The 14389-nt window shown below is 35.6% G+C and overlaps 1 protein-coding gene across 42 annotated transcripts in view; it reads right to left on the bottom strand.

The window, feature by feature from the left end:
* Positions 1-14389, bottom strand: part of LOC129633625 (uncharacterized) — a 176388-nt gene that overhangs the window by 147238 nt on the left and 14761 nt on the right. Inside the window, exons 3-4 of one of the 42 annotated variants that reach the window (XR_008705118.1) lie at positions 10577-10786; positions 3582-4923 (exon numbers count right to left, since the gene is read on the bottom strand). The exons of 37 other annotated variants lie outside the window; for them this stretch is intronic. The gene's annotated coding sequence lies outside the window, so the exon portion shown is untranslated. Of the gene's footprint in view, positions 1-3581; positions 4924-5082; positions 5102-8440; positions 10787-12707; positions 12728-14389 lie in introns of those variants that run through there. 4 more of the 42 variants (XR_008705117.1, XR_008705153.1, XR_008705116.1 and 1 more) reach the window with 4 other exon arrangements.

The following is a 14389-nucleotide window of genomic DNA, read 5'->3' as shown; positions in this document are numbered from 1 at the left end:
CTCAATGTGTGAGATCTGGATTTGATCCCTGGGTTGGGAAGATCCCCTGGAGAAGGGAAAGGCTACCACTCCAATATTCTGGCCTGGAGAATTCCATGGGGTATAGTCCATGGGGTCGCAAAGAGTAGGCACAACTGAGCGACTGTCACGTCACTGCAGATGACTACAGAGTTTAGATTTCTTGTTCCACTTATATTCAGTTAAATCTACAATTGTTTTATGTATGTGTATATCTATATCTATCTATCTATCTATCTATCTATCTATATCTCCCTCTTAGTAAATAATCAGCAGATATTCAATTTGCATCAGTAGTTTTGAGCTCACTCTAATGTACTACTTTTCATAATTTGTTATCAGGGAAACTCTAATATTCTGTTGCTTCATGATTCTTTATCAAACTTCCCCTGATATTTGTTCTGCATAAATCCTTATCAGAATCTCTTACAATTGCTCCTGACAGTGTACCTAAAATATATCACATTTAAGGTTATGTTGGTCACATCCTTCAACAGTGGTTAGAATGGTTAGTTTCTCTATAAAACTAAAATATTTTCATGAATTAGTTCTTTTATAAAAGCCTAAAAGCTGATTTCTTTTTTCCCTTGAATGCTTACTTTCATTCCTTTTCTCCTACAGAAGTTCATATTAAAATTAGGTTTATTTTGAAACCTTATTGATTTCACAATCATACATCCCTAAAATATATGTAAATTTAAATGTATTTTTTATTTTTCATGTGGCCATAATGCCAACTGTTCTAACAATTATTCCAAAATGAGTTATTTTATAACCATTACTAGAGCAAAGTAGCTATTAATAAACATATTTCTAATATTAATACATATTAAAAATAAGGGTATCATTTCATTAGAAATGTATCTTATAAAGTTTATGGAGCTAGTTTTCTTCACTTGACTCATAGATTTGAATAAATTAAATTACTTATTGCTGAAATGAGAATAGTATTTTCATTTATTCAATTATTCTCATTTAATCAATCCTAATCCATTTTTCCCATATTTATAGATGTAAGTGTTAGCAAAAGTTGCAAATATATGTGCACAGTAAGAACAAAAAAATTATTTAAATTTACCCTTGAATTTATAGGACTTAGTAAATATTCTAGAAAATCAATAAAGACCTACCATAAAAATTACTGTCAACGATCATTGACTGACAAATTATTTAGACCCCTTTTCATTGTACTAAACAAATTTGAAACTGTCTTGCAAGAAGATTTGATATGCAGACATTAGAGTCATTCACATTTTCAATATTTGAGAAATTCTTTTCGTGTCCAGCTCTTTGCGACCCCAGGCTCTTCTGTCCATGGGATTTTCCAGGCAAGAGTACTGGAGTGGGTTGCCATTTCCTTCTCCAGGCAAATATTTTATTAACACTAGTAAATATTAATACTTCTACTTAGAAATCTTTCATATAGAGCAGTGATTCTCAGCAGGGGAATATTTTGCAAACTGGGGGATATTTGGCAATGTCTGGGGACCTTCTGGACTGTCACAATTGGTGGGGAAAGGTAGTGGTAAGGAAGAAGTGCTATTGGCATCAAGTGCGTAGAGGTCACGGATGATGCTAAATATCCTAAATTGCACAGAACAGTTCTCCACACCAATAAGTTTTATGGCTCACATTTCCAATAATATAGAGGTTGGGAGACTTTGAAATAGTGATATTTTACTGATGAGGCTATAACGAGGCAATGTTGAGGTTAACATATCACTGGAAATTGTGTACCGTAATGTATTTTTAACTTGACATAACTACTAGTGCCCACATAGTCAAGCAAAATTCGAATTCTGCAGTACCTGCCAAAGTGATTTTAAAAAGAAAGAGAATGGCTCTGCATATACAAATCAATCAGTGCAATATATCACATCAACAAAGGAAAAGATAAACATATAATCACCTCAGTAGTCATAAAAAGCATTTGATAAAATTCAACAGTAATTCATGATTAAATCTCTTGAAAAAGTTGGTAGAAAGGGAACATATCTCAACATAATAAAAGCTATTTATGAAAAACCCACAGCAATATAATACTTAATGGTGACAAGCTGAAAGCCTTCACAATAAAATCTGGAATAAGGAAGCCTACTTCCACCACTTCTGTTCAACATAGTGTTGGAAGTCCTAGTCAAACCAGTCTGGAGAAGAACACGGCAACCCACTCCAGTATTCTTGCCTGGAAAATCCCCAGGGACAGAGGAGCCTGGCGGGCTGCAGTCCATGGGGTCACAAAGAATTGGACAGGACTGAGTGACTAAGCACAGCACAGCCATAGCAATCAGAGAAGAAAAAAGAAATAAACGGTATCCAAATTATAAGGAGAGAGGAACAATTGTCATTATATGCAAATGACATGATACTATATGTAGAAAACCTTAGAGACTCCACACAGAAACTACTAGAACCAATAAATGAATTCAGCAAAGTAGCAGAATACAGGATTAACATACAGAAATTAGTTGTATTTCTTTACATTAACAATTAAATATCATAAAGAGAAAGTAAAAGAAAAACCCTGTTTGAATGCCCCCCCCACCTCCCATCCTGCAAAATAAAATCTCAGAAATAAACCTGACCAAGGAGGTAAAAGACTTATATGCTGAGAACTATAAAACATTAACAAAGGAAACTCAAGATGATTCAAAGAAATGGAAAGACATCTCATGCTCTTGGGGGTTGGAGGAATTAGTAGTATTAAAATGGCCATACTACTCAATGTCCAGATTTAATGTGATCCTATCAAATTGCTCAGGACATTTTTCAAAGAACTAGAAAAAAAATAATACTAAAATTTATATGGAACCATGAAAGATCCAGAATTTCCAAGAAATCCTGAAGAAAAAGGACAAAGCAGGAAGCACATCGCTGCCCCTCACTCCACCAAGACTTGAGACAGTAGTATAAAACTACTATAATCAGAACATTGTGGTATTGGCACTAAGAGAGACATATGGATCAGTGAAACAGAATAGAGAGCCCAGAGATAAACCCACATGTCTAAGGTCAATTAATTGTCAGCAAAAGAGGCAAGGATATACAGTGGAAAAAAGACAGTCTTTTCAATAAGTGGGCTGGGAAAGTTGGACAGCTGCATGTAAATCAATGAAGTTAGAATGTATCTTCATACCATGTACAAAAATAAACTCACAATGACTTAAAGACTTAAATATAAGACATGATATCATAAGACTCCTAGAAGAGAACGCAGGCAAAACGTTCTCTGACATAAATCGTACCAATGTTTTCTTTGTTCAGTTTCCCAAGGCAATAGAAATAAATGCAAAAATAAATAATTGGGACCTAATCAAACTTACAAGCATTTGTTCAGCAAAGAAAGCCATAAACAAAATGAAAAGACAACCTACAGACTAGGAGAAAATATCTGCAAATGATGCAACTAACGAGGGCTTAATTTCTAAGTTATACAAACAGCTCACACAACTCAACAACAACAAAAACCAAATAGCCCAATCAAAAAATGGGCAGAAGACCTAAATACACATTTCTCCAAAGAAGATATACAGATGGCCAAAAGGCACATGAAGAGATGCTCGGCATTGCTAATTATTAGAGAACTATGAATCAAAACTACAACGAGGTACCACCTCACACCAGTCAGAATGAAAGTGAAGTTGCTCAGTCGTGTCCGACCCTTTGCGACCCCATGGACTGTAGCCTACCAGGCTCCTTCCTCCATAGTATTCTCCAGGCAAGAGTACTGGAGTGGGTTGCCATTTCCTTCTCCAACCAGTCAGAATGGCCATCATTGAAAGTTTACAAATAACAAATGCTGGAAAGGGAGTGGAGAAAGGGAACCATCATCTGCTGTTGGTAGGAATCTATATTGGTGTAACCACTATGGCTAATAGTATGGAGGTTCCTCAAAGTATTAAAATACAGTTATCAGATGATCCTGTGATCCTGCTACTGGGCATATATCCAGACAAAACTAAAATTCAAAAAGATACACGCAGCCCTATGTTCATAGCAGCATTATTCACAACAGCCAAGACATGGAAACAACTTAAATGCCAATCATCAGATGAATGGATAAAGATGTTGCGGTACATATATACAATGGAATACTACTCAGCTATAAAAACAGAATGAAATAATGCTACTTGCAGCAACATGGATGGACTTAGACATTGTCATATTAAGTGAAGTAAATCAGAAAGAGAAAGACAAACACCATATGCTATCATTATATGTGGAATCTAAGTAAGATACAAATGAATCTATCTATGAAACAGAAACAGACACACAGACATAGAATACAGATTTTTGGTTGTCAAGGGGGAGAGGGAAGCGGGGATGAACTGGGAGTTTGGGATTAGCAGATGCAAACCACTATATACAGAATGGATAAACAAAGTCCTGCTGCATAGCACAGGGAACTATATTCAATATCCTTTGATAAATCATAATTGAGAAGAAGCTAAAAAAAGAATACATACATATAACTGAATCACTTCAATGTACAGCAGAAAGTAACAGAACATTGTAAATCAACTATACTTTAATTAAAAAAAAAAACAAGAGAAATTGAAAGAGGGACATTCCAAAATCATAATATACATTTAGAATAGTAGTTTTACTTTACATCTAATAATTAATAACTTTTAATTATGATAAAGACAAAATTGGAACAGCATATAGACCTCTGAAAAATAGGAATTTGTTGTAACTGATTACAGATTTAAAGTTTTAGGTATTATATTATTGAATGAAATCATACATAATTTGCAACTGAGAAAGAGTTGATTCATGAAGAATATTCACCAAGATGATTCTCATTCCTTGGGAATGGAGAAAGTGTGGATACTGAAGTTGAGAGTAAATTTGTATCTTCCAGCATGATTGTCACAAAGTCATTCTATTTACTAGATAAGATAGCTTCCAGAAAGAAAAAAAAAAAGAGAGAAAGAGAAAGAGATAACAGCCATCAGGCAAAAGCAAGCATGGTGTTTTGCTTTTAGTTTGTCATTTGAATACAATTAGTGACACCATCTTCACTATTTCTTTCTGGTGATCTTTTTATTAGGAGCAGTACATCCTTTAGGAGAAGTGCATCCTTTAACAGTAAAGAGGGTATGGAAAACCAAAGTCATCAAATTAAAATTGGCATCACACTTCCTGCCCCACTCAACAAAATAGCTGAATTTAGAACATACCACGATGGGTCAAAAATCCTGTTTTTAATGTAATGCTTTTCCATAACAGAAATATTTCTGAGACAGGGAAAGAAAGAAATGAAGCCTTAATTGCTGCATGCTGCCTTGATCAAGCAGACTTTATGAAAATCAGTATTTCAAGTTTTCTTCACTGATTTAGAAGTTTTAACACTTTAAGACATTTCAAAATGGGTGAAAATGTTATTTTCTTATTTTAAGTGGAAGAGGAAAAGGAGAACCTCATGATTTCTTGCCTGAAGACAAATATTTGTTAGCTCAGTCTAAAAAATGGATTTCATGGAAGCTGGGGTTTCTGGAAAGTAATCCTTTAAGGCTATCCATGTTATTTTTGAGACTGGAATGAATTTGCATCTATACCTATAATTATAAATCTATCTCTATCCATAGCAGGTTTAATCTTTTTTGTTTCTCTAAGAATTGTCTGTTCATATATCTTCTATGGTAAATGTCCTGTTTACGTTTCCTAATGAACATTTCAACAAAGTATAACATGGATTAAGAAAAGCATACATATCATAAATAAGTAGTAATGCAAATTTTCACATATATGTAACCAAGCACTCATATAAGGAGCAGAGCATAGTTTCAGAAGACATATTTCTTCTTTAAATATAACTCTTCTCTACTGCCTTTCAGCAATGTTTTTTTCTAGTTTGCAGCATAGAGATTTTGTATGTCTCTTTACAAATTGATGATTTTTGATGTTATTGTTAATGGACAACATATTAATGTTATGTTAGATTGCTACTAGTTAATAGAAATAAAAATTAGTTTTACAGACTGATCTTGTATTTAATATCTTGTCTTATTCATGTATAAATTCTCCTGTTATGTAGATTTTAAATATTTTCACATACACATAATAAAATATGATTCAGTTCAGTTCAGTTCAGATGCTCAGGTGTGTCCAACTCTTTATGACCCCATGGAATGCAGTATGCCAGGACTCACTGTCCCTCACCAACGCCCGGAGTTATTCAAACTCATGTTCATTGAGTCGTTGATGCCATCCAACCATCTCATCCTCTGTCATCCCCTTCTCCTCCTGACTGTAATCATTCCCAGAACCTGACTGTAATCATTCCCAGCATCAGAGGCTTTTCAAATGAGTCAGCTCTTCGCATCATATGGCCAAAGTATTGGAGTTTCAGCTTCAACATCAGTCCTTCCAATGAACATTTAGGACTGCTTTCCTTTAGGATGGACTGGTTGGATCTCCTTGTAGTCCAGGGGACTCTCAAGAGTCTTCTCCAACATCACAATTCAAAAGCATCAATTCTTCAACCCTCAGCTTTCTTTATAGTCCAACTCTCACATGACTACTGGAAAAACCATAGCCTTGACTAGATGGAGTGGACCTTTGTTGGCAAAGTAATGTCTCTGCTTTTCAATATGCTATCTAGGTTGGTCATAACTTTCCTTCCAATGAGCGAGAGTCTTTTAATTCCAAGGCTGCAGTCACCATTTGCAGTGATTTTGGAGCCCAGAAAAATAAAGTCTGACACTGTTTCCCCATCTATTTGCCATGAAGTGATGGGACCTGATGCCATGATCTTAGTTTTCTGAATGTTGAGCTTTAAGCCAACTTTTTCACTCTCCTCTCTCACTTTCATTAAGAGGCTCTTTAGTTCTTCACTTTCTGCCATAAGGGTGGTATCATCTGCATATCTGAGGTTATTGATATTTCTCCTGGCAATCTTGATTCCAGCTTGTGCTTCTTCCAGCCCAGCGTTTCTCATGATGTACTCTGCATATAAGTTAAATAAGCAGGGTGACAATATACAGCCTTGACATACTCCTTTTCCTATTTGGAACCAGTCTGTTGTTCCATGTCCAATTCTAACTGTTGCTTCCTGACCTGCATATAGATTTCTCAAGAGGCAGGTCAGGTGGTTGTTCCATGTCCATGTCCATGTCCATGTATTGCTGAAGCCTGGCTTGGAGAATTTTGAGCATTACTTTACTAGTATGTGAGATGAGTGCAATTGTGTGGTAGTTTGAGCATTCTTTGGCATTGGCTTTCTTTGGGATTGGAATGACAACTGACCTTTTCCAGTCCTGTGGCCACTGCTGAGTTTTCCAAATTTGCTGTCATATTGAGTGCAGCACTTTCACAGCATCATCTTCCAGGATTTGAAATAACTCAACTGGAATTCCAACACCTCCACTAGCTTTTTCGTAGTGATGCTTCCTTCCTAAGGCCCACTTGACTTCACATTCGAGTATGCCTGGCTCTAGGTGAGTGATCACACCATCGTGATTATCTGGGTCATGAAGATCTTTTTTGTATTTTTGTGTTATTGATTACTAAGTTTCTATCTCTCACCTTCATTATTTTCCAAGTTCCAGATGCATGTACTCATCAAAAAAATAAGGTGTTCCAGATTTAACCCTTGACTCCCTTGAAAATGTCTGTATATGCTGCTTCCTTACTCATACTCCTTGGAATATGCCAAACCTTTTCTTATTCCCAGGATATTCATGTGTATCCTACTGCTGGAAAGACCACCTGTTAAATCTTTACCTGGTCATGCTCTACTATCCTGTAGGTTTTCTTGCAGAAAGACTCTTCTGACAATTCAACATAAATCAGGTCCTTCATGTTTATTCAGGTCCCCCTTCTCCACACACACAGTTTATCATTATTTGTCATTATATATTTATTTGTGTGTGGTAAAATTGTCATGATCACTATGTCTGTTTGGTATGTAAGCTGAGTGAATTTAGAAAATATATATTTTCTGTCTGATTCCCTCATTCATTCTTGGTGTCACATCTAGTGCTAGACAGAATAGCTTCTTATTATTTGTTGAGTGCTGCTGCTGCTGCTGCTAAGTTGCTTCAGTCGTGTCCAACTCTGTGTGACCCCATAGACAGCAGCCCACCAGGCTCCCCCATCCCTGGGATTCTCCAGGCAAGAACACTAGAATGGGTTGCCATTTCCTTCTCCAGTGCATGAAAGTGAAAAGTGAAAGTGAAGTCGCTCAGTCGTGTCCGACTCCTAGTGACCCCATGGATTGCAGCCTACCAGGCTCCTCCATTTATGAAATTTTCCAGGCAAGAGTACTGGACTGTGTTGCCATTGCCTTCTCTGATTTGTTGAATAAATGCAGGCAATAGATGTTTTTCACTCAAATTCTTCTAAGATCAGCCTATCCTCCCTTATTTACAGGAAATGGATTTGTTGCCTAATTTTAAAATATTCTAATTTTTGTTGTGTTAAAGGAATTTATTATGTTTTTCTGGTCCATTTAAAAATAGAGAAAAATCCAAGAGAAAGAAACTGGTTATCATTTCTCCATTCCAAAATCACAAATTAAGTAAAAACAATAAGTTGCCACAGAAATTAAATTACCAAAGTCAAAAATCTCTATATTTATCCAGGGTAAAATCTATAGTATGAAAAAGACTTATTATGCAAATGTTCTGTCATTGTCACGCATACATTAGGACTGACTCTTTAGTGTTAGAGATCTTCAGGCTCATTTTTCTTGATTAGTTAGTGATGCCATTGAGAAATTACATTTTTTTTAATCTTTAAAATATTGAAGGTTCTTTCATATAAACAATAACATATATATGAAAAATAATAGTCACTCGTTCTTATTACCCAGTATCATATTTTGTCTTAGACATATTTTCTTTTTAAAGGCAAACATATCACATCCTATTTAAATTACATGGTCCAAAGTTATATGTTGCTGCTGCTGCTGCTAAGTCACTTCAGTCATGTCCGACTCTGTGTGACCCCACAGACGGCAGCCCACCAGGCTCCCCCATCCCTGGGATTCTCCAGGCAAGAACACTGGAGTGGGTTGCCATTTCCCTCTCCAATGCATGAAAGTGAAAAGTGAAAGTGAAGGCGCGCAGTCATGTCCGACTCTTAGCGACCCCATGGACTGCAGCCTACCAGGCTCCTCCATCCACGGGATTTTCCAGGCAAAGTACTGGAGTGGGGTGCCATTGCCTTCTCCCAAGTTATATGTTAGTATAAGAAAAAACAAATAATTTTAGATATTCTTTCCTAAAACCAGAGAGAAAAAAACTAAGAATGTGAAGAAAAATTGAATTCAGAAACATGAAATGCAACCCTGTACTATTAGAGTCACAAATTGTTGCTTTGAAAGATGAAAAAAGTATGATGATCTTATGTACATGATTGCTCTGCTCTTATACTTCCTTGAAGATTGAAAAATTAAAAACTGCAAAGCAGTTTACACCATAAAAGCAGATAATGTGTAAGAGCCACTTAAGTTGCAGAAGTACTACCTGTCATTATATCTCCCACACCACTGAGAGAAATTAGGTGTTTGAAAAGCAATAATGTGCCTTTTACTTGGAGTGCTCAGCCTTTAATTTCCTCTCTGTGGAGTAGCTCTAATGTGATGGTGCCTGTCTCTGTTTAATCTGAATATTATACTCTTTTTTTTATAAAAGTGAAATATAAAACCTGAAGAAATCTTTTTTGAATTTGCATTTATGCTGTCCATTAAAAATAAAGCACTCCCAACCATTTCCATTACATACAAAAGTATGTGTTTCCTGCATTTTAAATCTTTGTAACAGGACACTAAAAAAGGACTCATTCTTCCTCAGCTTCTACTGAAATGTCAGTGAGACAGAATTATATACCAAAATGATTGTGAGACCAATATGCATTTGGAGCTTTTTGGAGAAAAGGATCCACCACTTTTGAGTTCTAGCACCTCCCCCAGGAATATAAAAATGAGATCAAAATTTGAAAAGGGGAGATTTTATAAAATAGCTTTATGAGGCTCTTATCTTACTGGTCAGGGCTTGGAAAAATTAGAACATGTAAATATGTCCATCTCAGTCTAGATCAAGGACTCACTCATGGCTAAGCCACATCTTAAAAAGCTATAGTGGAATTATGGATGGATGTCTGAATTCCAACCCCTCACCTATTTGCTCAGGAATTCTAGAGTGGAGATTAAATGTAACAGGTATCACTGATTTATCAACAGAGCCCAGATAATTTCCAGAGTTTGTTGAATTGTTGAATGTTTCCATGGTGGGGTTGCCACGGGCTATTTTCAATAGGGCTAAGTGAATCTTAGCAAAAAGAGGTTTTGTTCCACCAAATTACCCAGTAGATGCCAAAGAGGTTGGACACTACTGAGTGACTTTCACTTACTTGTTTATGGAAAAGAAGGATATTCACTGTTTCTGAAAACATGGGTGGTCCTTGAGGACATTATGCTAAGTGAAATAAATTAGAGAAAGATAAATACTCTGTGATTTCACTTATGTTGCTGCTGCTGCTGCCAGGTCACTTCAGTCGTGTCTGACTCTGTGCGACCCCATAGACGGCAGCCCACCAGGCTCCCCCATACCTGGGATTCTCCAGGCGAGAACACTGGAGTGGGTTGCCATTTCCTTCTCCAAAGCATGAAAGTGAGAAGTGAAAGTGAAGTCGCTCAGTCGTGTCCGACTCTTAGCGACCCCATGGATTGCAGCCTACACAGGTTCCTCCGTCCATGGGATTTTCCAGGCAAGAGTACTGGAGTGGGTTGCCATTGCCTTCTCCGGATTTCATCTGGCATCTAAATAACAAAACAAAAAACCAAAAAAACAGACTGGTGGTTGCCAGAGGCTGGGCTGAGGATGGGCAAATGGGTGAAGGTGGCCAAAAGATGCAAACTTCCAGTGAAAAATCCATTAATTGCTGGAACAGTACATCATTTACAGCATGATGACAACACTTAATAACACTGTATTGTAATTTGAAGGTTGCCAAGACATGGTTTTGGGTGGACTCTGGGAGTTGGTGATGGACAGGGAGGCCTGGTGTCCTCCGGCGTTGCAAAGAGTCGGACACGACTGAGTAACTGAACTGAAGAGAGGTAATTCTAAAAAGTTCTTATCACAAGAATACAAATTTTTAACTATGTGTACTAAATGAATGTTAACTAGACTTACTGTAGATTATTCCAACATGTAGAAATATTATGTGGTATGTTATACACTTGAGAGTACTATGATATTATAGGTCAATTATATCTCGATTTTAAAGGTTAAATAAGTTAAAAAATAAAAATGAATTATATAATTCTGTAAAATTTGACATAAGATTAACATTAAAACACAAAAACATAAGCAAAGTATTTGAAACTATTTTTCTTTAGAACAGGTAGAATTACTGTAAAACACATCAACTTTATTCAAAGAAACTACTTTGAGAAACCAGCCTTTAACTATGTAGTGAATTATATAAAACCTATTTATAGGAGTTTCTCATATTTTAGTATCTATTACCTAAATAGAAACTTTATTATTTTTTCTTCCACTTTTATTGAGATATATTTGACATGCAGTACTAAATAAGTCTTGGAGACAGGAATGGGAACCCACTCCAGTATTCTTGCCTGGAGAATTCCATGGACAGAGGAACTTGGCAGGCTACAGTCATGGGGTTGTAAAGAGTTGGAAATGACTGAGCAACTAACACAGGCAAACACACACTAAATAATTTTAAAGTGTAGAGCATAATGATTTGACTTATATACCTCATGAAATGATTATCCCAGTAAGTTCAGTGGGTGTCCATCCTCTCATATAGGCTCAAAATGTTTAAAAATAGAAAATAAAAACTGTTTTTCCTCATTATAAGAACTCTTAGAATTATGCATAATAGCTTTTATATATAACATATAGCAGCATACAGGAAACCTGGGTTAGATCCCTGGGTTGAGAAGATCCCCTGGAGAAGGGAATGGCTACTCACTCCCAGTATTCTTGTCTGGAGAATTCTGTGGACAGAGGAGCCTGGCAGGCTACCATCCATGGGGTTGCAAAGAGTTGGATACGACTGAGCAACTAAGCGCACACACACCAATAGATTTTATAAATGGAAGTTTGTACCTTTCAACTGCCTTCATCCAATTTCTTCTCCCCTTACCCACCCCACCCACCTCTGATAACCACAAATTTAATCCCTTTTTCTATGAGTTAGTGTGTTTGTTTTTGAATTATGATTGACCAATGACATTGTTAGTTTCTATGAAACTACTAGTAATTTGACATTTTACACATTATAAAATGATCATCACAGTAAGTTGTTACCATTTGTCACCTTACAAATATAAAATATAATTATTGACTGTATTCCCCACATTGTACATTTTGTACCTGTGACTCATTTATTTTGCAACGCGAAGTGTGTACCCTTATCTCCCTTTCCTATTTCTCGCCTTATTATTTTTATTTAGTCATTCAACTGAAACAAAATTTTACTGAATAATCTAGGGATATGGTACAGAATAAATGCATAAAGCACACTAAAACACCAAGATACATCAAGTAAGTTTATGATTATGATAGCATTTTGTTTTCTGTGTTCTTTGTCATGCATAAAGAATGCCATAAATATTATTTTTAGGAAAAAATAATTTCTTCCTTCACCAAAGTCCAAAAGTGTTTATCTCTTACTCAGATATGGCTCTTTCTCTTATATACTGTTATAACTCATGTTGTGTTATTATCTCCTGCAAAAAAATAAGCAAATTTCTTGATACCAGACATGTTCCTTTTCTTTTTCACTACAGGCATATGTTAGAGATATTCTAAGGTAATACCAGACCACCACAATAGTCTATATTGCAATAAAGCAAGTTACATGGATTTTTTTATTTACCAGTTGCATATAAAAGTAACATTTATACTATAGTGTAGTCTGTTAAGTATGCAACAGAATTATGCCTAAAAAAAACAATGTGTGTGCCTTAATTAAAAATACTCTATTACTAAAATATGCTAAATATCATCTGAGTCTTCAGTGGGCCATAGTAGTAAATAACATCAAAGATCACTCCCTGATCACAAATCACAATAAATAATAATGAAACAGTTTGAAATATCACAAGAATTACCAAATGTGACACAAAGACATGAAGTGACCAAATGCTGTTGGAAACATTGTGTTTAAAAGACTTGCTTGATACAGGTTGCCACAAGTATTCAATTTGTAAAATCTAAGAGCAGTAAAGTAAAGCACAATAAAATGAAGCATACTTGTATTTCCTTCTCTCAGTGTCTTTCAAAGGATGGGTATTGATAAAGTAAAAAATATTAGAAGATGAGACTATAAAATGAAGTAACAACCAACAAAGTATTAATCACTTATTTTAAGTAATACCATTCAAGAAGCACATGAGGGATATCTAAACAAACAGATTCTGAAACAGTAACCAGCAATTTTAGGAAAGTAGCCATAATATCACTGAGTTTCACAAAATCGATTTTTAAAATTGTCCAACTGAATTAATTAAATCAACCAATTTAGATTGTTACTTGGTTTCTTTTTTCCTTCAATATTATCTTTCCTGGTGTCTTTTTTGGGGGTATTATATCTTTACTACTTACTTTGTTAGTTCTGATAGGCAAAATTGTTTTATATTTACATGTTATCTCTGAACTTTATTACATATGATAAATACTTTGAAGAAGACTTTATATGTCGTTTAACTCATAAACGGTCTTATGCTTCTCTGTTTACCTCTTCGTGTATGGTTTTTACTATTATAATTTTCATGGTTTAGTTTATATAACAGGACACAATGCTGTTGTTTAGTCATTAAGACATGTCTGACTTTTGTGACCCCATGAAATGTAGCCCACCACACTTCACAGTCCATGGGATTTCCCAGGCAAGAATACTGTGGGTTGCCATTTCCCTCTTCAGGGGATCTTCCCAACCCAGGAATCAAATCACTATCTTCGGCATTGGGATGATGATTCTTTACTATTGAGCCATCAGGGAAGTAATAGTTGAGTTTAAGTAGGCCAAGCTTATAAAAAACTGATTGAAAATAAAATTATCCAGATGTTACATAATATTCAACTCTTCCTTTGACTTTGTTTGTGGAAATTAGGACTTGGTTGTTGTTGGCCATATTTTTCTGTCTTAATATTCCAAAGAGATTTTAGAATGACTTACTTTATGAAATGAGAAGAAATTGGATTTTAGACCTTTATGTTGACCCATTCTTCAACCATTAATGAAATCATTTTCCTTAATATTTGGATTCCCTTGTAATCTTACCATTTACTACATGAAGGTGAGATTACTCAATCATGTTCTTCATGACTTCCTGCAGGTTTCTAAAGATATCACCTTTGGATCATCATCTTGGTTAATGAGAATTATA

Source organism: Bubalus kerabau, chromosome 19, assembly GCF_029407905.1.
Source record: "Bubalus kerabau isolate K-KA32 ecotype Philippines breed swamp buffalo chromosome 19, PCC_UOA_SB_1v2, whole genome shotgun sequence".
Lineage (NCBI taxonomy): Eukaryota > Metazoa > Chordata > Mammalia > Artiodactyla > Bovidae > Bubalus > Bubalus kerabau.
The sequence above is the reverse complement of the archived record's forward strand: the minus strand, read 5'-3'. Positions and strand labels throughout refer to the sequence as shown.